Consider the following 23,461-nt stretch of genomic DNA (forward strand, 5'->3'; position numbering starts at 1 on the left):
TACAGTCTTTGTTTGTGTACAGTCTTTGTTTGTGTACAGTCTTTGTTTGTGTACAGTCTTTGTTTGTGTACAGTCTTTGTTTGTGTACAGTCTTTGTTTGTGTACAGTCTTTGTTTGTGTACAGTCTTTGTTTGTGTACAGTCTTTGTTTGTGTACAGTCTTTGTTTGTGTACAGTCTTTGTTTGTGTACAGTCTTTGTTTGTGTACAGTCTTTGTTTGTGTACAGTCTTTGTTTGTGTACAGTCTTTGTTTGTGTACAGTCTTTGTTTGTGTACAGTCTTTGTTTGTGTACAGTCTTTGTTTGTGTACAGTCTTTGTTTGTGTACAGTCTTTGTTTGTGTACAGTCTTTGTTTGTGTACAGTCTTTGTTTGTGTACAGTCTTTGTTTGTGTACAGTCTTTGTTTGTGTACAGTCTTTGTTTGTGTACAGTCTTTGTTTGTGTACAGTCTTTGTTTGTGTACAGTCTTTGTTTGTGTACAGTCTTTGTTTGTGTACAGTCTTTGTTTGTGTACAGTCTTTGTTTGTGTACAGTCTTTGTTTGTGTACAGTCTTTGTTTGTGTACAGTCTTTGTTTGTGTACAGTCTTTGTTTGTGTACAGTCTTTGTTTGTGTACAGTCTTTGTTTGTGTACAGTCTTTGTTTGTGTACAGTCTTTGTTTGTGTACAGTCTTTGTTTGTGTACAGTCTTTGTTTGTGTACAGTCTTTGTTTGTGTACAGTCTTTGTTTGTGTACAGTCTTTGTTTGTGTACAGTCTTTGTTTGTGTACAGTCTTTGTTTGTGTACAGTCTTTGTTTGTGTACAGTCTTTGTTTGTGTACAGTCTTTGTTTGTGTACAGTCTTTGTTTGTGTACAGTCTTTGTTTGTGTACAGTCTTTGTTTGTGTACAGTCTTTGTTTGTGTACAGTCTTTGTTTGTGTACAGTCTTTGTTTGTGTACAGTCTTTGTTTGTGTACAGTCTTTGTTTGTGTACAGTCTTTGTTTGTGTACAGTCTTTGTTTGTGTACAGTCTTTGTTTGTGTACAGTCTTTGTTTGTGTACAGTCTTTGTTTGTGTACAGTCTTTGTGGTTAAATCAGTTTACGCTCTTGAAGCCGATTTGCGAAACGAATCAAATCACGTAGTCCATCACTTCTTAGCTTGTTTGAAGGAAATCCAAAAGTCTACAACCAAAATAGAAACCTTTATCGGTAGACCTCTAACACATGCCGTTTACGACCCTGCTTTTCCCAATTTGGGAAAGTTCTTACGTAAAAATTAGTAAACTTTTCTTCTGTTCAATAAGGGATACTGAAAATTTACGATTTTAGCAGGGCCTTTCTGAAAAATTTCATTTTGTTGTGATGGATGTTAACATATTAGGCCAAGTGCCTGGGTCCGAATTTTTGACTACTGCACGATTGCTAGTAACAGGCCTACCTGTGTGTAATAGCAGGAGGTGCGCGTTCTACTGCTTCATGTTCACTTTTATCTAAAATAGCACTTTATGAGAGAGGCTTCTGTTAATGCCATCGTCCTAAAGCACACATTAGTCTCGCTATCTGAAGTTATTGGTCGAAGAAATTTTTCGAAAGAGCCTTTCCGTGAATTCAAAAACTGTTCATGTTTTACTTTTACCTCAATCATAATTTCTAAATCTGTCTTTCACGAGACATTTCCCTGTTGGCACTTTGAACTTCGCAGGACACTTTGAACTTCGCAGGACAGGCAAAAACATTATCTTGACTCACGGTGCACACACATCACATGAAACTTCGTGAAGTGAGGTTTCGTGCGTTTAAACTGACTAAGAACAAATTATTCTGTGGGGAAACGATTGTAAGCCACAACAATGAGTAGAAAGGGCGCGGACAGGCGCTGAGAAACAATGAGTCTCGTACCTCAATTTACGCATGAGCAATATCATGTGCTGACAACAGATCCTACTATAGCACATCAGTATCATAGCCCCGGTACCCTCGACTCCCGTGCAGGCATTATTTTCGGAGATGTACTGCAGAAGACACACTCTTGTCTCAGTGGATAAGATACATTAAAATTAGTTTTAGAATCATTTTTTCAATCTATCAGTAATCACGAAATTACGGGTGACAATTTTTAAATTACCTCCTAATGCTATGCGCGGAGTTCCTAGAAACGCTGGGCCCTGTCGGTTGCACCGTTTGCATATACCTAAGGGCGGCCCTGCTACCCAGCAACTTCACTCGCTCATTGCGAAACACTCGTTTTAATGCATTGCAGGAAGGTGGAACTTTGCACCATTCAAGAACACACAGACCTTTCTAATGCCATATATAGTCGCAAGTGCCTCGCCCTCAATATGGGGATCGCTCTGTGCTACTGACAAGGCTGAGGCAAACGTAATTTGCTGCTTCTTGCCACTGGGATTTCAGTGAAAGAATTGTGCCAATGCCGTATAGGTTTACCAGCGATTGACATCGTTAAACATTGAGCGAAGATGTTGCTTCATGTTTCTGGAATGTCCATTGACATGCCCTAACCATTCTAACTTTACCCCTTCCCTATGAACCCAACTGAACAGATGACCAAGATAAGCTTGCCTGTGGAATAAATTACCGTTAGTAACTTACCGTTCCTCATGTTCTAGTAACTGGCACTTTGTCGACTGCTACAACACGTTCTGCCATTGATGCTATACCGTCCTTAGTTAACACATGCCTTAGATATTGCTTTATAGGAGCCAAATAAATACATTTCTCAAGCCTTCAACAACCCATTGCCTAACAGACGCTGGAAAACTGCCTGAAATTTTTTTTAAATGCTGTTCGTTTATACAGAATGGAATGTGTGTGCTAAGTTGCTCAAGAAAGCGCTTCAATATTCCTGGAGCTGAAGGTAACCTAAGTGGGAACCAGTTTAACTGGTATATCTCAAAAGGAGTATTTAATACTAAACTCTGCCAAGATTCAGTATCCAATTACAACTACAAGTATGCAATTCTGATCAATTTTGGAAAATACCTATCGCTGATCAATTTAGCCAACACTTCCAGATGCAGTGCGGGATAAACATCTATTCGACTTCGTGCATCGATTGTGTGCTTGAAATCGCTATGAGGTGTAAGTGCTATTTGGTTTTGGTATCACGACCCATGTTTGGACCACTAGCTTCATCCTTACCAGCAAGTTGATCGAATAACTGGCAAACCCCTCGAAGTTCTGAAATGGACCTGGCCAACAGCCCAGGTTAACTTTAATGACTACCTCAAATCCAAAAATAGTGCAAGCACCAAGTTCAAAAATGTCAACTGTGAATTTATAATGGACATTTTGAGGTGCCATTCAGTTTCCTGTATTTGGCAGTTACCAGTATTTGTTCCCAGAAGGCATCTCTTGCCCACTGTAAGATACTACTACTTGACGCTGAGAGACATTTCCAAATTGAATAGACTGGTCGAGGTCCCCATGTCCAACTTCGTGCAACACCCAACTAGTTTCAAATTTTTTTAATCATCTTACTGGTTTGATGTAGCCCTCTACGAATTCCTCTCCCATGCCAACCATCTCAGATTAGCACTTGCAACCTACATCCTCAATTATTTGCTGGATATATTACGATCTCAGTTTTCCTTTACAGTTCCCTCTAGCACCATGGAAATCATTCTGTGATGTCTTAACAGATGTTCTATCATCCCATCTCTTCTTGTCAATGTCTCCCACACATTCCATTCTTCTCCAATTCTGTAGAGAACCACTTCATTCCCTACCTCATCAGTCCACATAATTTTCAACATTCTTCTGTCGCACCAAATCTCAGATGCTTCGATTCCTTTCTGTTCTGGTTTTCCCACAGTCCATACTTCACTACCACAAATGCTGTGTTCCAATGTACATTCTCAGAAATTTCTTCTTCCAATAAAGGCCTATGTTTGATACTTTAGCCCCCTCTGACAGGAATGCCCTTTTTCCCAGTGCTAGTCTGCTTGCGATGTCTTTGATCAGTCCGTTATTTTGCTGCCTAGGTAGCAGAATTCCTTAGCTTCATCATGATCATCAATCTGTGTGTTAAGTTTCTCACTGTTCTTATTACTCTGGTCATTGAACTGTACAAACCGATAAGCGGATCTCACTTTTCCTGCGAATGTTATCACTGATGTCCTTTCACATTGAATTTTAATCCCATGTCTGAACCTTTCTTTTCCACAATTGCTTCTTCAGTGTACATGTTGAGCAGTAGGGGGTCAAAGACCACATTCCTGCCTTGCAGCTTTTTTAATCCTAGCACTTCGTTCTTGGTCGTTTATTCTTATTCCTTCTTGGCTCTTTTACATATTGTAAATTACCCATCTTTCCGTACAGCTTACCCCGATTTTTCTCAGAATTTCTAACATCTTGTGTCATTCTACATTTTCGAACTCTTTTCCAGCTCTACAAATCTTATTAACGAGTATTCATTTTTCTTTAGTCTTGCTTGCATTATCAACCACAACGTCTGAACTGACATCTTTGCCTTTTATAAAGCAAAACTGATTAACATTTTCAGTTTTCTTTTTCATTCTTCTGAAAGTTATTATTCTCAGCAACTTGGATATATGACTTAAGCTCATTGTGCGATAGTTCTCGCACTTGTCATTACCACACTTTCTACACACCAACGTGATTGGTCACGGTTGCCACTTCACAACGATTTTAGAAATCCTGGCGGAATGTTATCTATCCTTCTGCCTTATTTGATCTTAAGTCCAACGTTCTTAAGTTCTGATTCTAATACTGGATCCCCTATCTTCTAAATCGACTGTTGTTCCTGCTTGTATCTCAGACAAATCTCCCCCTAATGTTACCACCCTTGCTTTTAGTTTCACCAAAAGTTTTGACTTTCCTGTATGCTGAACCAGTTCTGACAATCATTTTTTCGATTTCTTCACATTTCCCACGCAGTCATTTTGTCTTAGTTTCTCTGCACTTCCTACTTATTTCATTCCTCAGTGACATTTCCGTATTTCTGAATTTCCCGCAACATTTTTGTACTTCTTTCATTGATCAATTGAAGCAGTTCTGCTACCTATTGTTTCTTTGCAGTTACCTTCTTTGTACCTATGTTTCTCTTTCCAAATTCCATGATTGCCCTTTGTAGGGATGTCAATTCCTCTACAACGGCTGCCTACTGAGCAATTCCTCACTGCATTATCTATAGCCTGCGAGAATTTCAAGCTCGTCTCGTCATTCCTTAGTACTTCAGTTTCTCACTTCTTTGGGTATTGATTCTTCTTGGCTAATTTGAAACTTCATCACTATTACTTTGTGATTGAGTCTATCTGCTCCTGTGTGCACCTTACAATCCAGTATCTTAGTTCATAATCTGTCTAATCATGATGTAATCTAACTGAAATCTTTCTGTATCAGCCAGCCTTTTCCAAATATACCTCTTGTGATTCTTGAACCGAGAATTAGCTATTACCAGCTGAAATTTATTACAGAACTCAGTCTTTCTACTCATTTCTTGTCCCAAGCCCATATTGTCCTGTAAACTTTTCTTCCACCCGCCTCTAACTGGATTCCAGTCCTCCCATGACTACTAAATTTTCATCTCCCTTTACATACTGTATTACCCTTTCAACATGATCTCTTCACCTTCAGCTTGCAACGTCGGCATGTATACCTGAACTATCACTGTCGGTGTTGATTTGTTGTCTATTCTGATAGGAACAACCCTATCACTAAACTGTTGGCAATATCACTCTGTCCTACCTTCCTGTTCGTAACTAATCTTACTCCCGTTATACTATTTTCTGCTGCTGTTGATATTACCCTATCCTCCTCAGACTAGAAGTTCTTTGCTTTTCATTTCACTTCACTGACCCCTACCATACCTAGATTGAGCTTTTGCTTTTCCCTTTCCAGATTTTCTAGTGTCCCTACCACATTCAAGCTTCTGACATTCCGCACCCCGACTCTTAGAACATTATGCTCTCGTTCGTTAGTCAATCTTTTTCTCATGGTCACATCCCTTGGCAGTCCCTTCCCGGAGGTCCAAATGGGGGACTATCCCAGAATATTTCGCCAATGGAGAGGAGATGGTACTTTTTTCAATTATTGGCCACATGTTCTATGAATAGACGTACTTTAATGCAGTGGTTGCCATTGCCTTCTGCATCCTTATACCGTTGGTCATTGCTGTTTCTTCCGCCATTAGGGCAGTTTCCCCTCACTAAGGACAAAGTCATTGACAAAGTCATTGACAAAGTCATTGACAAAGTCATTGACAAAGTCATTGACAAAGTCATTGACAAAGTCATTGACAAAGTCATTGACAAAGTCATTGACAAAGTCATTGACAAAGTCATTGACAAAGTCATTGACAAAGTCATTGACAAAGTCATTGACAAAGTCAGAGTGCCTTCTTATGCCGGAACTCTTTGGCCACCTAATGCTGATTATTAACCAAAATTTAAGCGGTGGCGGGTTTCGAAACCAGGACCGTAGACGTTCTGATTACTAGAAGCCACTACCATAACACCACACGAAACTGCTGAGTGTCCGGCGTACAGCAGGCGTGACAAAGTGCAAAGAGATGCGCGCGTTGCCTGGTCTCTGTTTTAGAACGCAAAAACAACTAGGCTCAGACGTGCCCATGTCAGAGCTGTAGGAAACTAATACGTAGAGTTAACGTCGACTACACGTTATTCCCAGTCAACGGAAATAATGGCAGCTAAACACAGGGACATTGAGAAATGTTTATAAAATAAGCCGTAGAGAAACGGAGGTTCTGACCTAAAAATGAAATGTCCTTCGCCTTATTTCTACGGCGGATAAAAAGTGAAACGCAGTCGGCAGCCCGCGCGTCGTTCTCTAAAATGGCAAATAACTCAGACAGCAAACACAAACGAGAACATTAAGTCGTTAAAGGGGAATTCCGTCTGGAAATGGCAGACAGTCAAATGATGAGCGAAATGAGCACAAAGTGATGGAGGACCGCCACTTAAATTGCGATGCCAATACTCATCATAGCTAGAATTATGTCATGGCGACAGCCGAGAAGAGGTCGTCCAAGTCACTGGGATAGGCTTAACAACCCAGAGGTAGCTCCCACGAAGACGACCAGTGGTGAAGCCAAAGTGACACCACCTGCTGACAGACGGCAACACAGAGGTCAGAGGGAACGTAAGAATTAGGGAGCTGAGGGAGGAGTACTGCAGCCTTGGCAGCAGCGTCAGCGGCTTCGTTTCCCATCCGACCGACGTAACAAGAAACCCACGTAAACATCACAGTAGCTCCATGAAGATTGACAGCGTTTCTGGACATATTTCACTAAGAAATGTACGTTGTACATGCTTTGGAGGGCACAGATAGTTTGAGCACATGACGCAGTTTAAAAGCCTGTGTCGTCGGATGTGCGACGTGGCCTGATACTGGGCAGAAAGCACTGCTGTGAATACTGAGCAGTGTTCCGAAAGCAGATACCGGAAAACGTTGCCAGTAACGAAGGCCGGAGGAAGAGGCGAAAGTGAACACCAGTAGGTATCAGAAGATGGATGTGCCCCATACTGGCGATCAAAGGAGTCATAGGAGAAGGCATAGGATGGGTGGCTACGCATTGCAGACGAGCGACATGCATATCTGCTGCGGAGAAAGTCACGGCATTAGGATAGAGGTAGTTTGGCAGCTTCTGTATACAGGCTCTCAACTAGTTTCACAGGCGCCAGAGGCCAAACACACACCACGATGGTAGATAGTGTTGAGATTGTTTAAGAGGGACGGACGTTCAGATGCATAAACGAAACACCCAGTCTAGTTTCCAACGGACAAGGGACTGGTCAAAGAGGAGCAGGGTGGTTCGATCTGTTCCCCAGGAAATACCACTCAGCACACACACTGGGTCCAAATACAGTGGGACGCCAGGTAAGACGTGGGAGGACCTGAAAGTTTCCTATCGAGCACGCGCCCTAGGAATTACGTAGTTTCAGCGAACGAAAAAGCAACAGGCCCAAGATGTAAAGACGGGGGATGAATTGAATTGCGCAGCCAGAAATTCATATAAACGGTTTTGTCGATGGAAAATCAGTCATTGTCGACGCTCCATGAGTAAAGGCAATCGAGACATTGCTAAGGCTGCAGCTCAATGAGTCAAGCCCGTGTAGAACTGCAATAGATGGCAAAATCGTGAACGAACGGGGGTACCAAGGATGCCCGGCGGGAGACAGGCCTTTATAGGGTTAATGCCGATAGCAAAGAGGACGATGCTCAAGATGGAACCCTGAGGCACACCATTTTCCTGGATAAAGGTCTCCACCAAGGCCGAACCCACACATACCTAGAAAAAATTGTCTTTTTTGGAGGAAACGAGATATGCGGCCTCGGAAGACCCCACGTGTAGAGAGTAAGGAGGATACCAGTCCTCCAGTAGGTGTCTTAGGCTTTCTCCAAACTGAGAAACACGCCCACAGTTTAGGTGATCTAATATCAGCACTGCTGGCCCCTGCTTCGATCACAAACGAGATGGATTATTCCTACACGTATGTCAGGGGCCTGAAGATTACTTAGTAAAACGCTGAAACTGGTTGCTGTAAAATAAGGTTGAAAAACTGACGGCTGAAAGGTGTCTGACATCCTCTGTCGAACAACCGAGTCCCGCAATCATAGTTAAAAAGATAGGCGTACAAAGAATGAGTACCACCCAAAGGATGTTTACAATTGAGCTCTAAAAAATGAGCCATCAATCTCGATAATACGGCTACAAGAGAAACGGGCAAACGCTGTTTTAGGTTGTACATAAAACCTACTTGTACTGGCAGTGATTCAGTCTTGGAATGTTGATACTCAGGATCGTGTATTTTTCGATGAAGGATAGCTTATAAAAGCCAACATTAACTGACCAAGAGAACAAATGGAAACAAAGTCAATGGCAAACTTTCAGGAGAACGAAGACAAGGCAGTTATGTATATGCTCGAGTGTTATGAAGGACGAATATCAGAAGTACTTGCAAGACAGTTTCGTAATATCAGTTTTTGCGAGTAAGATTAGAAAGTAATGACATTCTGAGGACGCCTCATAACGAAGTTTATACAAACAAGTTTTTATTTACCGTTTATAAGAGCCTGGCAATACATCAAATAAGTGTAAAGATTTTATAACAAGTATTTCAAGGAGCTCTTATGGCCTGTTCCAATCTTCCACCTCGACGCAGCGCCCGTTTCAGCAACAGCCCTACTCGCCGTAAGAGAACCGCTACGCATCGGATTAGACGCTGTTGTAGCGGCAGGCCGGCGTATATAAAAGCCGCGAGCCTTAGAATGCCATCAAGCGGAAGCAAATGCAATTGTAAGTCTAATATTCTATTCCTGTAATTTTATTTCCGTATAGTTTCACTTAAATACTTTACACCGTTGAATACGTACAATATGAGCAACTCATTAACAAAATTAAAAAATTACAAAAATTAAAAGTCAAGAATGAGGTTTCCAAAAGCTGCATAGCTGTATGACGGTGCTTTATTTACGCAGGAGAGCTTCTGTAAAGTTTGGAAGGTAGGTGACGAGATACTGGCGGAAGTAAAACTGAGTACCGGGCGTGAGTCGTGCTTCGGTATCTCAGATGGCAGAGCACTTGCCCGCGAAAGGCAAAGGTCAGGTCCCGAGTTAGAGTCTCGGTCGGGCACACAGTTTTAATCTGCCAGGAAGTTTCATATCAGCGCACACTCCGCTGCAGAGTGAATATCTCATTCTGGTGTTTTATTAATACTACCAGTCTCACGTCAGTATAGGCGCATCTTCAGGTTTATCTGAATAAGAATCACTGTGTGAAATTTCAGGAATAGTATGAATATAGAACCATAGTGTTGACATTTAACAAAAACCTATTACAAGTACTGACGGTTATATTTCCATAATATCAATGAACAATTACGGAGTTTAAGTTATGCATTGCGATTCCCAGCATTTGGTTGTTTTCCTGGCTGTGATGTCCTCCTCGCAGCTGGTCGTGTGTTTACTTTGTTCTCTTTGGCACGTGGTCTTCCACCTTCCGGTGTATTGCTGGCCTCCATGGGCTGCTTACACAACAGCGGTCTATTAGCAATAGGTACATTACACGGGATTGAGTTTTACTTCATTGGTTTTATACAGATGCTGTCTACCAGATCCTATGTCTCACGGGTGCTGTCCAGTAAGCTGTTTTTGAAAATTTTCCGTTCTCTGTTTTGGTTCCATAGTTATTTTGTGATACTTCCTGTGCACTTAGTACTTTGCCTAGACTTCTTTTAGGCATTTTATCCCATTCAGAGTGTCCCATTCATTATTAGTTTTTCCCTGGTTTTTCTAGGCTTGGCTCATTCAGCAGCACATTTTTATTAGCATCGTTTGGGTGTACTCAATTTCATTATGAGAACCCACCATTGTGGTTTAACAATATGAATAACTTCCCGAAAGCTGGGACTGCGTAATTTTCCATCTACATTATGAAAATATAACCATTTTATTTCATTACGTGCGATTAGACCCTGTTGGATCGCGCAAAGCTTATTGGTTGTTTTTCCTTTTTCTCCACACTTTTTGTGCATGGGGTCTCTTCCTCTCCTCTGTACATTTTGTTCTGCTTTCTTCAGAGCTTCGTTCTTTGACAATCTCAACTTTCTGCTAAAATACCTTTGTCCAAAATATCTGAATAATTTATCTGAGCTTTTTTATGTTCTTTTTGACCTCATATCCGGGATATATTTTATGGCCCATGCATTTAGGAATTTTTTGCGTAAGTCTTGTTTTGGGAAGCCTAGAGACGTGCCCATAAAATTTTAATGGCCTTTTCTAATGTCTGCTGCAAGGTTGGACAATTTCTCAGTCGTTTGACGACATTATAGTCTACAGTCTTCTGTTTTTTGGACGTAGTATCTTTATGCTTTGACGTTCTTCCTTTAATAAGAGTTCTAGGTCACCTTTTTTGTGGACTGTCAGGATTTCACTCTCACGCGAGACTTCAGGTTTTAATAATGTATTGTAGTGCGTAATTTTAGTGTTTTTGGACAAGCACTTTTTATTGTACGCCTTGTAGGTTCTTCCATAGGCTCTTTAGTACTTCGAGCCAAATGTTTTTACTATTTTCTCTCCCGTAGGTTCAAGGACTTCACTTAAGTATTTAAAATGATGAACACTATTGGTATGTCCGTATTTTGGAGTCAAGTTTTGGGTGTAGGTATTTGTGGCGACGAACTCAGCCCTTAGTTAAGATATTTGCAGACCAGCTTTATCTGCACATTCTGTAAAGTTTTCAACCTGTTCGATTGCTGGTGTCCTCCGCTGGTAAAGCTAAGCAGTCATCAAAAGCTAAACATGAAATTCTTGTCCTTGACTCGCGTTGTCCGTATAGGTTTCCAGCGGTTTTTATTCCTTTTCCCATTCGCGGATAACTTTGTCCAGCACAAGGTTGAATAGGAGACCAGACAGATTATCACCTTATCGGACGCCAGTTTTGCCTAGGAAGGGCTCTGATATTTCATCAATGAATTTCTCCTTGGAGGTAGTATCATTGTTTCTGTGCTTAGTTTAATGGTTTTTGGATGTAACCCTTGTTCAACGATGTCAAAGTGCTTGTCGATCAACTGAGTCCCATGCCTTTTTAAAGTCAAACGTGTAAATTATTGGCATGTTTCTGACTGCTTTAAATCGTAGCACGATGTTTTGACTGAAAATTTGTTCTGTACAGGATCTACTGAGTCGGAAGCTACCTCTGTATTCATAAATTTTGTTTTCCACTTACTCTTGAGCTCTTTTGAAGAAGACAGGAAGATAGAACTTTGTATGCGACCTGTAGTAGGGATGCTGTTGTGGTCTTCAGTTTGGTCTGGTTTGATGCAGCTCTCCATGCTACTCTATCCTGTGCAAGCCTCTTCATCTCCCAGTACCTACAGCAACCTATATCCTCCTGAATCTGCTTAGTGTATTCATCTCGGTCTCCCTCTGATTTTTACCATCCACTCTGCCCTCCAATACTAAATTGGTGATCCTTGATGCCTCAGAACATGTCCTACTAACCTGTCCCTTCTTCTGGTCAAGTTGTGCCACAAACTCCTCTTCTCCCCAATTCTATTCAATAGGGATATGTCTCGATAATTATTTAAATCAGATATGTCTGTGTAAGTGATGAATAAGCGCACATTTCCATTCCTGGGATAATTTTTCTGTCTCCCAAATGTCTGCTGTGATTTGGGTTAACTCAATTTTGTCCTAGAGTTATCAGAAGCTCAGCTATAATCCCATCTTCACTGGATGTACTATTGTTTCTTAATATAATACTGTTACTGAATTTCGTCTTGTGTTGGTGGAGATAATTCAGGGTGCATGTAAGTAGGTCTTTCTTTAGGGGAATCTCTAAGGCGGTTCGAGACAATTAGGGAGTGTTTAAAAATGTGCCAGTTCCTTACACGTTTTCCTCGTTAGTGAGTGCCAGTTTTCTGTCCGGTTTCTTTAAATTTTGTGGGCTGTATCCGAATATTTTCTACAAAACCATTTTAAGTATTCGTCTTGTTGAATGTCAACAACGCTTTTCCATCTCCACCATTAAAAAAAATTGGCACATTGATTTGTATTTTTGACAATCCTGAAGGTGCGGCTATACTGACTTGAAACCAGTAGTTGTAAATAAAGCCCTCTCAAACAGCTCTGCGGCTTTTGGAAACTTCACTGACTCAATATTAATTTTTATGATAATTTGAATGGTTACTGAGTGTCGCGTGCTATTCATAATGTCTGAACTGTCTGTGCGCTCCCCAGAAAATTGTTTGATACGTACGGTATTTTGAACTTTCTTTAAACTTAATGTTTTAAGGCAACTAATTCTCAATTTCATTTATAGCTTTGTTTTCATATTTTTTACATTTCCCTTGTACACTCATTTAAACCATGAATTTTTCACAGGTATTTACTTTTCATAATTTTAGCGTAAGAGCTTGCAGATTTTATGTCTTCTGGAACGTACGTATAGCTGTTATGCTGGTTACGTCCCTCTCACTAGCCCTTCCTGTCTCCTTTCCTTCCCCAAATCTCACTCAACTTTTATCCTCTACCCCACCACTCCACGTCCACCAAATACCTGCTAAAAAGCAGATCCAGTTGCATATCACCGTATTCTGATCTGTATCTGCGATACAGACGACGGGTTGCTGATAACTACATAGGTAAATTCAACAGTTCCATAAAATACTTTTCTGTTTATGTAGAAGTAGACAATACGTGTTTAGTTTTATTTTGTTCTTAGATCTGAAGATTACCCTGGAAGACCAAACCTAGTCAAAATATGTAAGACTGGAAAGAAGCAGACAATTTAAATGAGGGAAGTATTCAGTTCCAAGCAGTGCATTAGGTGACAAGCGCTACGGAGGGGGGGGGGGGGGGGAGGCGGACGGAGGGAGGGAGAGAGGTGACCATGAAACCTGTTTTAGTGCTGTAAAGATTTTCAACGCAATTGTGATGGCTTTGCTTCTTTACATGGCAACAGACTTAGCGTCACGTCCATGGCAGGCGGAAACTTGGAAAAACAGTCAAAGAGGTCAAAACGTCCTCTTTCCTGTAACAAGATTTCTGGGGACTTAATACCTCTACTTTTTTTCTCGCACGCAACAAAATGGTTTGAAAAATGCGTCAAGGAAGTGAGTGATATTCAACCCAAATGGATAGGTAACTGTCGAGGGTCCTCAAGTGACTGAAACATTCTGAAGATCAGGTGAATTCAACTGAAAGACTTCGCCTTATTTTGGACAAGCCATGAAGAACTGACAGTGATAACCTTTGAACTTGTTTCCACAACGCGAATGTGGTAGCTTTTGGCAAACAACATTTTTGAAGTTTAAAATTTCGTTGTAACCGATCACCACTAATGGCTTACAAATTTCTTGGATTTCTCCAGTTCTATTAGATCTTGCTGTGGTAACAACTGCCGTCCTAGATGTATGAAGTGCTCTGTGACAAATTCGTAAAGATTATCGGTAAAACCTTTAAAGAGCATCTTACTTTACTGCATAATCTGCCTTCCTATAAAGGAGGTAGAGTTAATTCCTTCATGACAATTATTTAGACTACAGTATTTAAGTAACATATGCTGGACAATTTCCTGAAAACATGAACAGCCAAGAATAAATGTGATTCATAACAGGAGCATCTGCAATTCCGTTGGTTTAACTAAGATCTAGACATCTTGTAAACAGAATATCTGCCAGAAGTTCCGTCTGCAACATCAGAGTACGACGCCTTCCTTGTAATGCGCTTTGATGTACCTGTAGCGACAGAGTATTTAAACCTTTTCTTCTGAGCGACATCCAATGAGTTTTCCAGAGTATCACTGACGTGTTGAACTAGCGACAAATACTTTCTTTGCGCAAATAGCTCAATTGCAATTCATGATGAGAGGACGCTGTGTTCATGTTTTTATCCCGACACGTTACTCATTTTCACAGTAAGAGCAGGGAGACAACTATGTAATAGCTCTTCGCATCTTTGGTGCTTTGAAAGATTTTTGATAGAGGCAGATGCTGCCACTTTAAAATCATGTCCACCTGAAAACTATCCTATGACCTACAAGATGTATAGCATTAAATATATCTTCCTTAAGAGCCTCCCCGAAAGCTTTTAGAGGTTCACTAACTACAAAGTTATTGGCTATTAGAAGAAACCCGTATAGATGCAGTACTTTTAACAATGCAGTCTTAGACAAGAAAACGGCATGTATGGATAAAAATGTTGCGCCGGCCGGGGAATGAAAGGGATCCGTCTTCCACAGCTAAGTTATTAGCACATCGGGGTACCCTACCCTCGAAAAAACATTGACAACTGGCGTTCAAATCCAGGCAAAATAGTGAATGCTTTACGACCAATGCCGATTACCAACTGCTCGCAGTAGTAACTGTACCTACCCTAAGAAAGCCGCAACATCGTTTCTCGGTAAGATCGCGATATTTTTTATAAGATTGTCTTTTCACAGTCGGACATGGCAGAACTGTCCAGCAACTAACCTGCCGCCGTAGAATGGAAGCTACAATTTCCAAAGTGCACTCTTCCGCCGGTTAAATTTAATGAAAATTATGGCAGGAGGAAGACTCCGATAATGCTTACACGTTTGTAGAGTCTTGGCTGAAGTAGGTTTAGTAGCCATAGTAATGTGGCAACTATGGCGCAACCCTGAGTTACCTGACCGCGAGTTAGCCCCTATCGAGGCACTGACCGATATGTGAACGAACTAGGTATCACGACAAATCGTGCAGTTACGATTTAAACATTTTCTACCTCTTCCTGCGACTCGCAAAAATTCATACTGGCAGTCAGTTACGGTTTGAGAAGCTTATCAGTTTCTTAAACATGTGTTGTGTGGAACATTATTTGTCTCACGAAGATTTAATTGTGCACTACGCCATTATCACCACATATCGCCAGGTCATTGAAATTTTGAAACTATTCCAGTATGAAATTGCATAGTAACAATATAATCCAGCGTCTGATCCAGCAGTCTGCAGATCACTTATCTATGAACTTGCTTAAGATCTGTCAAATCCGCGTAAAACTGTACAGCATGAGAGCTAGGAACATCTGCAATTTATGTATACAGCCAAGCCTTCAATCACGATAAGGAATGAGAGTTCATTTTGTTACAGTAGCAGTGCCTTTTGTTAAATACATGTCTAAAGAACTTTGATTCTGCAGGTTACATCACCTATCGTAACCACGTGTTGGGAGGATGAAAACCAGGAATTTTTGTGGGACAGTGAAGCGACTTCTGGAGAGCTTATTTTTCTGTCCTTGTGTGTTTCACAACAACCACCTGTGGGCTGGATATTAATTTGATTCGTAAATTGTATTTGGCCGTAACATGTCTGACAATGTGGCAGGTTTTTCCTTTAAAACCTTTGATTACTTCCAGTGTGTATGATTACCAAAGCAAACTTTTTAAATCTCAGTCTAATTGTAGATAGCCATCAGGTAAGTTAAAAACCGTTTTAATGGTACAGGCACAATGTGATTAAAGGCTTTGCGAAGTAAATACGGTCTTCAGATCTTACCACTAAACACTTTAAACAATTACATGAATAAGTAACCAAAATGTAGGAACAAATGACTGTCAGGGAAGCACGAACCGTGACCGTTCCTTATTAATTGACTATTGTAATCAAGAGAATTCTTGCGCATAATATATTTTGAAGTGCTTAGAGGGTAACTTAACGGCTTTTCAATGATTGACAAAAACAGGAGATTACTTCTAGTGAACTAATCATAACATGCCTGTTGTGTAGATATATTCCAGCTTAGATTAGCACTTCGTTTATCCTCTGCAGGTGCCATGCTGGCTACATGACAGGAAATGGTTTCTCTCCACTGCCAGTCAGATGTCTTCGATTTCTGTTTTAAGTGTGGAGAAAAACTGGTATGAAATATATTTAATATTACGGTGGATACGTTTTTAACAAGTTTCGAAATAGCTTTACATCGCGCGGCATATGATTAGCTTTTAGAAAGATCGTAACAGCCATAATTGTTTGGATGATTAGTCCCTACAATCTGGTGAACCTGGAACGACGATTTTATGACCTGTCATCCACTACATCTGACATTTTTATGTATTGATGTACTGCATGTATTCTGAGGGCAAAGAACACATTTGACTGACAGCTTGAAGTGTACGGAAGTGCATCAATTTCAACGGTAGTACAGTGGAATGAAGCTCATGACTGCTCGACACGTCTCTTCAGTTAATTGCGCGACCCGGGTGGTAGATTTATTATTGTTTTTGTGAAGTACTTCCTCAGAAGCCGTTATGTAGATTATCCGCTCTAAAAATGAACTGGAACATCTCATACTTCCAGTAGATTTCTTTTTACTACAGGAAGTACTTTGGGCTTCTCTTAAATTATCGTTTTCGGCACAGTAGCCCACTCAAGTAGATACATTGCTTTTAATACCCTATCCCATGACAAAGATTCTACACGTTTGATGTAGAAGTTCGTTCAAAACTGACATTCTATAAAGACATAGATGAACACAGACCTACTGTGTGTTTTAGAATAGAAACAGCAAGGAAGCGTCAGACCGAAGAACCAGTTTTCAGAAACATAACCTCCGCCATATATAAAAACGTGTTCTCAATCTAACGGCTAATTTCTACCCTAAGACTTATTGTGATGTTGGTTCTGACTTCTGAGTCAATGGAAAATACTGTTCTCACCGTGGCGTAGCTGTTGAACAATGAAAAACATTTCCGCCTAGAGAACTGTAAAACTTTTCTGAAGACAAAGCTGCACTCGCAAAAGTAACATTTGCACATGATCTGTTGTCTAGAATAAAGCCATGTGACTTCTGCCACAGCGGCTGACGTAACTTCTGTCCGACAGCAAGGGATCTGAACAAATGCAAATTCTTGAAGGCTTCCTGCAGAAATCTTATGTCTTACAGTTTTCTTGTATCTGAATTCCTGGAAAACAAGTGAAGGAGTGAATTACATAATTAACAATCTTTAAAAACATTGCTTCATGACTAACTACATTTTCTTTAATTCAAACGTTTGAGTACGAACAACCTAGAAAGAATACTACATGCAAGTTCTTATGTAACTTTACTTACCCCTGAAAGTAACATCAGGAATCTCAAAAGCTATCAGTCAACAATATGGTTTATGGAATTAAGCACACTGATGTCGCAGTGAAAAGACATTTTAAGGAAACCAATCTTTTATTCTGGCTCATACACAATGAGTTTCCCCAGTCAGCCATGCGTTGTCACAATCCACGTACTTTCTTCGTGCGAAGTGCTCCAGTGTAATTCATGTTGTCAGGGTGATGTATGCAGAGGCGTATCTCTACTAGTCACTTTCATGTTCACAGTGGCCACGTAGGGAGACGACTATGCAACACCACCTCCTCGCTTCTTTGGCATTTGTAAAGATGGTCTTGCTTGACAAAGAGGCGGTCATAAATCACACGCATCAACAAACTGGTATGATAAATGTCAATTACACCATAATGATAAACGTTCTATACCGAGAGATCTTCGAAAGTGTTCAGCGATCCAGAACTAATTACGTAAGATTACAACACCAATTTTATTCAGACATAGGTACAATCAACTGCATAATCAGCCAGCTGATCTAACCTTTTCAGACGGAGGATTAATTACAGGGACGGAGAAAGCGTTTACTGGACGACGACTAACCGGTATCGTTGTCAACAGCACGACAAGCCCTTACCCACAGACAGCGTCACGCGAGCCATAAACCGCTTCACAGCCTTCAGTTTCCCAAGCGCTCCTCTACTTTCTGGTACTAATAGCTGAACTAAATGGAGAATGACAGCCACATACTTTTCAGATTCAGTTCTAGGTAAGGATTTGGATTCATTAGTAGTGACCACGCGTGGCGAAAACGCTACGCAATAACGTTATTGTCCTACTGCCATTTGGGAGTCAACAAATGCGGAAATGGAACGGCAGTGACAACAGTATAGATTTGACAACAGTAGAGACTGACATTTCCTGCAACACCTGTTTTCATTTAAATTTGTCCCTTTAAGCTTAGGAATTTGTTCTTGGCTTGAGAAACTAAGATTGACGTTTCACTATTATTCACAGTATAAAATACTTTTATATTCTAAAATATTCACTCGAAGAAAACATGATCGGATTTTTTACTGATTCTTCATGTGCGACACTGCAGTGTAAGAGCACTAGTTCAATCCTCCTCAGTCCACTGAAGCAAAGTTTGCAGTAATACGTCATTTGATCTGAAGTATTAGGACATCGGTGAACATTACTATCCAACATGCTCACCCTTCATCCTTATTACTTTAATTTTGCTACAGAAGATGTGTTTAATGTGTGGTGGGATGGAAGCCCAGTCTTCGTGAAGAGCCAAAAGCAAAAAGGTAACTGGATGATGTTGACTGGAGCGATTTCTACGGTTTAACTCGTCCCAGTGGCGTTCCATCGCGCTCAGTTCAGGCCTCTGGGCAGATCAGTCCACTTCAGGTATGTTTGTTCACAACCCATTGCCTCAGACGCTTTTTTTCACAGGACGTATTGTCAGCCTGAACTGTATCTGTTGTACGCATTACACAATGCTGTAAAATATATCCTTCCGTCTTTGGCGTTTTCTTAAACGCCGTGAGAGGACCACAACCCCGTACTATAACTCCGTGCTTCAGTGTTGGCCTTCCTTATGATTACAGGTAACGTTCTACGTGCAGTCGCCAAAGTACCGTTGGATTGCCACGAAGTTTAGCATGATCCATTAATTCAAATCACTTCTCCAGTCATCCATTGTTGTCGCTATTTACATCACCTCAAGTGTCTTCCAACACTGACTTCAGAAATGTGTGGCTTATGAAGAGCTGTGTAACCATTGTGAAACAACTTTTGAATTCACTTCACATAGTAATTGTGCCAACTGAACTGCTGTTTGCACTTTAGAGCTCCCAACTGACTCCTCCCGCTAATTTTATGCGGATTTTTAGCAACCATCCTCAACATTGCTTTTTCCCTATTAGTCCACGATCGAAGTTATTGCGTTCTTCTGATCGATTCATTCTGTGTTACTGTATCTGTTGACAACAATACCCTCCGTATTTAACTCTGGCGAGTACGCATCGAGACATTAGCCCACATTACGTGAGTCCTCAGGATACTTTTCCATACTGTGTACATTATTTTACTATCAATGTTCGTAGTATCTGAACAGTTAATCTTCCAGCTAGATCACTACTAACAGTGCCAGGTAGTTTGTTTTCAGGGGAAAGGCTTTGAAGTTAACGTGACCACAAAAACCATGCACTTATGTGCACTACGGGAACCATCCAGAAATTTGAATTCCCAGAAATATGGAATATCGAGGTCTAAAAATACAGTAAGAAACTTTATGGTTATGAAGTAAATACGAACAGGACTACTACTTTAGCAACAGTCTAAAAACGGTATTCAGTTGATATGTCTGTAGCAAGAAATATGCAAATGCCCAACCCTTGATCTGACAAATAACATAAGCTAGGCGGGCAGCTACGCGCCCGTAAGGGCTGGGGGGGGGGGGGAGGGGGGGGGGGGGAGAATGAGGTTATTAACGCAATCAGAATACACTCTTACCAGATAAAGTATCATTTTGATCTTTTTTGTGCAAAAACAATCGTGTGAGGAATTTTCCTAATACCATTATTATTGCTCTATCGTTTTCGGTTAATGGTGGGAGTAATAAGCAAACCAGAAATACTTCCTAATCCGTGTAGAGAAATTACATGAGCCCACATACTTTTAAAGAAACTTTTCTGGATGGATTATCAAAGATATCGCGTCTGTCACCTTTATTTTGGACTATCAGGTGTCATTTTTGCGAGAATCATTCATAGTTAGAGAATTAAAATATTAGTCTTATTGATGGGATAACCGTCAATGGTGTTCCATCGTAGACTTTAGTCCACTACTATGAAGTTCACAAACAAGTCAGTCGTTTACCCTAGTCATTCAGTCCCACATTCTAACGTCAACTATGCCGAACTATGACTGGTTCTTTGCGAAGAGTAATACTCATCCACGAATTTTCATGGAATACAGGAATAATGTGATTTAAGCGCTTATGTTAAAAACTTTCATTCTGCTGTCCATGAAGAGTGATTTGTTGGATCCTGTATTTTAGACAATCGTATGATGCGAGTCAAAACCGGTTCCTATCGTACCTTTGCTATCTAGTCATTTGAACTGTATCGACGTGGAAGCTTCGTACTACCGTAACGTCAGTTTTATGTTTATAACCTTTTCTAACTAAATTCTTGTAAAAATGGCATATACACTAATTTCTTTCCAAAAAGCCTTCAAAAATTTGAATAACGAAGAAACAAAGGAAGGAAAAATATAGAAAACTTTTGTAGGAGCTTTCTATTAGAACCTTCATAAAAAATACTTCGAAAGGCTTGTTAGGTACTATCCTAACTTCCTTGACTTCAGTGCATTGTGCTATGATCATTTTATTTAAGAAGGAGTGGTAATATTACTATCAGAGATCTGGAGCTGCTGGAAGCTTAGAATTTTTGTATGCCATCCACCACGTCCGATTGCGTTTTACCTGCTGCAGTGTGAATGAACGGCATTCATGTATGAGCCGTTCCCCGAGAGGGTACATTACGCAAACTGTAACTTCAGGTTTAAAATCTGAAGAAACAAATGTAGCATGGCTCAAACAATATTTCAGTAGCTGTCATCGAAATTTCGGTGAAACCAAATATAATTCCTTAGCAGTAAAGCGATTTGACTGATGCGGTCCAGGTCAGAAGGTTTAGTCCTTTTTATTGGATGGCATCCGCTGCATTTCTTTGAAGTGTTGGTGATGCTTCGTTGGACCAGATCCAAATATTTTCTTGGCACAAATCGCGCCGTTGTAATACATGTTACGGCAAGCAGGTTAGTATCCTATCAGTCACTCATTTACCATTGAGCAGGGACAGCCATGCCATCATAATATCGCCTTTGATACTTCGAAAGATTCTTTTCGAAAGTCAATCATGTCCACCTGGAAATTGCTGAGACATAGAAGTGTATCTTCATAACCTTAAAAGACCACTCCAAAAATATTGAGAGGTCCAGCTGAAATTGTTCACTGCAGTAGCTATATTCTGACTAGTGCAGTGTGTACTTTAAGCCAGAACGCAGTGGACGCGTAGTTGAGAGCGGCAATATTTATAATATTATTAACCATCATCAGGACATGATCTGAATGTACTGGACGCTTTAATTACGCCGTTGGCATCTCAGTTCTTTCCAAATCTCTGGGTCAAACGTCCTGTTGTCCTAACAAACAAGCTACTATTTCTCATGTGCTCTTTGCAGATTAAAGGAAAATTATAGTGCGTAGACTGCGGTAATCCTTACCGGTTGTTTGTAGAATCTTTGCTGAAATAGGTTTGTCAAGCCAAAGCACTATATGGTAACTGGCGCAAGCACGGGTAATCTGACCCAAATTGAGCACTCAGGTGCTTGTCCTACAGGCGAGGGAAGATTATTTTCCCTCCTATCTATGTAATTATGTAGTTACGTAGTTACGTAGTTCTCAATTCATTCGAGCAATCAATCATCCATAATAGGAAACAGTCATAACTCACAAAATGACTCAAATTTTACTTGTTAGAATGAAATCAGGCCATGATTCTTCTCTGCAGGCTCGTGCTTTTCGGCAGTCTGCTAATCTTTACAAATAAAATGCCTCTTATTTTGTTTGGGAGCGTTGTATAATCAGTCGGGAAACCTCAGATCAAGCGGATATTTGGCTTTTATGAAGTTTAACCTTCCGAAGTAGTAATGGAGCTCTTTGATTATTAAATGCAGGTTCGTATCCAGTCTTTCGGAAGTTCCCTTCTGATTAACTACGCAATATATCGATGAATATCACTTCTCAGATGTCAAATGTAAATTGTTACCTTTTGTCTGAAGGAGCCATATATATATATAAATTTACTATCAGTTATCTTTTGTCATAAATCTTAATATTCAGATTACAATTCTTCAAATAATGCTCAGGCTAATCGGCACGAAGACAATCTCGGAAGCTTTATTGTAACAACCACCAGAGATAGTACTACAAAGAATAATTATGCGCTCATGGCATAGCTATTGTATGAATACTTTTCTCATTGATTCTGCGAGTATGAAGATAGAAAATTAGTAATCGTCATTCAAGGGTAGAATTGTATCAATAATCGAATATAAAGAGATATTACAGAAGTACATATCACGACAAATCTTGCACGTATACCTTATTTTATATCTTCTCTCTTAACACTATAGAATATAGATCAATACAGTTTAGACGCTATCAACCACATTTTCTTGAATCTAATCAAGTGTAAACTGATTCTAATTGATGACTATGCAGTCCAGAGCCTGATCATTCAGCATATATTCTCGCTTGTATCAGTAACGTCCGAAGAATTCCACACACCCATGTAACCCTGCTATGAGCAGCACCAAAGTTCAAACGTCAGTAGGTTATACTGGCAGGTAAATCAGCAAGTTAATTGTCAGTCCGTATTTTTATGTGGTACAGTGGTACTGACAGTATTCAGGAGAACCTGTCATTTTTATGCTACAGATAACACATCCATCTGCATTACATCTTTGTATCAATCTAATTGTAGTACGAGATTCAGTGTTTCAACTTTTGAAGAACATTTTTCTTTCTCTACCTCCAGCCCGTATTACCGGTCGACTGGATGTTAACTTGATTCCTTGATTTTGTTTGGCCATAATATCTTCCGGTTTGCGAAATTAGCATTTATTTTACTTCCTAAATCTGCTTTTTCCCGCGTAAGTGGCCTTATCACAAGACTTTACACGAAAAAATAACCAAAATAACACATGACACCCAAGAGACACTGATTTGTAGTAGTTTACTACAATTCGTCTGTTGCCGTGAAGACTTTTATTGCATTTTACAGGCGCAGAGTGATTTTGGGGAATGTAGTCTACGCGGCCATCCAAAGTATTCTTAACTGGTAAGTGACGT

The sequence above is a fragment of the Schistocerca gregaria genome, chromosome 2, assembly GCF_023897955.1.
Source record: "Schistocerca gregaria isolate iqSchGreg1 chromosome 2, iqSchGreg1.2, whole genome shotgun sequence".
Taxonomy (NCBI): Eukaryota; Metazoa; Arthropoda; class Insecta; order Orthoptera; family Acrididae; genus Schistocerca; species Schistocerca gregaria.